General features: G+C 41.0%; 1 non-coding gene across 1 annotated transcript; it reads left to right on the forward strand.

Annotated features, from left to right (window-relative positions):
* Positions 1 to 2,078: 2,078 nt before the first annotated feature.
* Positions 2,079 to 2,181, forward strand: LOC126506624 (U6 spliceosomal RNA). The gene has a single exon (XR_007593280.1). It is a non-coding gene; the product is annotated as a U6 spliceosomal RNA (small nuclear RNA).
* Positions 2,182 to 2,889: the final 708 nt, after the last annotated feature.

Below are 2,889 nucleotides of genomic sequence, written 5' to 3' on the forward strand. Positions count from 1 at the left end.
ATCTTCCTAAAAATGGGTTTCATATCCCAAGAATGTTGTGACATGACTTCCGAATGGAAGCCTTTATTCAAAAAGGAAATCATATATTCTGCTGACATCTTATTTATTCTTTAAATTTTACTTCAAGTAAAAATCTGCAACTGTCATTGTTTCATCTAGTTTTATTTTTTACCTTCCCTTTTCAGCTTCACAGAGTACTGGATCAGGCCTCTAGTTCCCCTGCGAATGAGATCTGTTTTGTAAACAATTGGTATGCACTGCTGACAGCTCCGACAGGTCTTAGAGATTCAAAACAAAGAAGGAATAGAAAATTATTGCTAAAATCTACACGGTTCCAAAAGTGTGAAATACATTCCATGACAATATTTTATAATATATGTTGTTGCTCATTTGATCATCTTAGAAGGATCCATATGTATATGGATTATATATATACATATATATGTAGATATATATATATGCCTGTTTTAATTGATAGAAAAGATTACCCCTCAAGTAGCCAGGATCTGTACAGTGTTGCCAAAGTTAAGTTGGACAGAGTTAAGCCTACAATTGCATTTTCTTTCAGGGACATCTTGTCCTTTTCCATGAAGTGATATGGATTGATGATTTTGCTATTCAAAGAGCTGCATCCTAGATATACCACTTTGGTTTGAAGAGACAGAGAGGCGGGGAAAAGAGAGAGATTGGGACAATTGTATCAAAATTGAAATTGAGTCAAAATGCAAAGCTATCCAAATGACGTTGAGTACCTGTAAGTGGAAGAGTGAAATGAAGAGGAAGGCTTTCTTTATGGAATGTTCAAATATGATTGCTAGATGGCCAGCTATTTTTTTTTAAATAATAGGAATCTTGCTGGACATAAAACCAGTTACATAACAGAATGAACCATGATAGTGCTTCAATAAATGAGTAATGTTCATGTACATTACATATTATTCTATGTTTAAGTTTTTTCAACAATTTAAAAGTATGAAACTCATTTTCAGCTTGAAGGCAATGTAAAAATAGTCTTCAGTTGGTTTTGGCCTGGTGGCGCCTTGTTTGCTGACATGCTGTACAGATTATAAGTAGCCTGTTTTGGGAGATATGAATGTGTGACATTTTCTTTGTTGATTCGTCTCTTGGAGAGAAGGCAATATGCAAAGCTATACACTTCATTTTAAGATAAGTGAATTTTGCCTGTAACTTTTTACAATGAACTAATTGGTGTTTTGGTAATTTCTAGTGGGGATTTACCTGGTATTGCTTTTGGTGATTTGGTAATTTCCAGTGGGGATTTACCTGGTATTGTTTTTTCCCCCTGCAAGTTTAAGTCTCAGGAAGAGTTTAAAAGGCCCAGGAAGCAAATCAGGCTTACAAGCTCAGGAAGCTCTTGAGTCACAATATTTGCGTTTCCCCTTCAGGGAAATATATAAGCAGTAACAGTTTTTAGGAGACAAGACTCTAGTGCCAGTCAAGCTACCTGCAATTCCTTGTTCACAACTTGGCAGGAAAAGTCACATGATGCCTGGTTAGGGCGGAAGTCCTTGCGTGTGTAATTAGATGATAACTTAGCTTGGCTGATCATAAAGTTTGTGTGTAAGACATTATTACAGGAGAATATTGGAAAGGTGAATGGGAACCAGAGATATTGCTGCTTAGCAGAATAGGTCATACTTCAGAAAGAGGTGGCCTGGAGGTCTTTCTATATGAGAATAATTTGATTAACATTATGCTTTAAGTGGTTTGGTGTTTAGACCAGAAAGCTGGAAAAAAGGAAGATAAAAGAATGTACACCCAACACTTCTTTATTTACTTGCTAAAGTATTTTTTTTCACATAGGAGTGCAGCGCACAACACCTGTCTGAGCTCTATGTGCTACCATACAGTTCGCGAGATTCCGAGCTTCGGGCAAGGGGCTGGAGGTTGAAACACACAGAGACACACAGACAGAGACAGAAAGACAGAGACACGGACCTCTAGTCACTGGTAAGAAGCCCTCTATTCAATAGCACCATGGAGGCTTATATACCCAACAGTCAGGTGGGCCAACAGGTGAAAACCTTATCCTCTGATCCTCAAGGCCAAGGCAACACGTGCTTGCTTCAGCAGCACACATACTAAAACTGGAATGATACAGAGACTAGCATGGCCCCTGCACAAGGATGACATGCTGATGTGGGAGTGTCATATATCAATCTGTTGATTTCATTGGCTGAGCAATAAAGAAACTGCTTGGCTTAGCTTAGAGCATAGATGGGAGGAGGAAACAGAATAGAATTCTGGGCGGAAGAGGAAATGAGGTCAGACTCTGCTCTGCTTCCGGAGAGAGACCCGACAGCTCTGCTGGAGCAGAGACGCCATGCTCAGCTCTCCCAGGCAGCTGCAACCCACGATGGACTTAGGCTAGAATCTTCCCGGTAAGCGCACCTTGGGGTGCTTACACACACCATTAGAAATGGGCTAGTCCAGGTGCGAGAATTGGCCTGTAAGGGCTAGAGTTCATGGGCCAAGCAGTTCTTTAAATGAATACAGTTTGTGTGTTGTTATTTCGGGCATGAGCTAGCCAAGCGGCCGGGGTGTTGGGGACGCAGCCCCGCCGCTCCTATTTCAACAGATGGCGCCCAGACGTGTGGCTAACTGAAACCACAAAAAGCCTGAGAAAGCTTGGGAAAGAATGGAGTGAAGCATGTTTTCTTGGTAGCAGAAATTTCTTGGGTCTGCTCCGCTTGCTAGAGGCAAGCAAGCGCTCTCATCTAAGAGAGGCTTCCTGACTCAGCTTCAGCTGCAAAACCCTGCAGCTCATTAAGAGGTCCTGCCACGAAACACTTAAACGGTGTTGGTGAAAAGCTGAACGCATGCTTTTCGGTTTTCAGCCGTAGCAGGAAAAAAGTTGTGCTGTTTAAA

Source organism: Alexandromys fortis, unplaced genomic scaffold (assembly GCF_014885135.2).
Source record: "Alexandromys fortis isolate MF-2015 unplaced genomic scaffold, M_Fortis_MF-2015_v1.1 scaffold_0, whole genome shotgun sequence".
Classification (NCBI taxonomy): domain Eukaryota; kingdom Metazoa; phylum Chordata; class Mammalia; order Rodentia; family Cricetidae; genus Alexandromys; species Alexandromys fortis.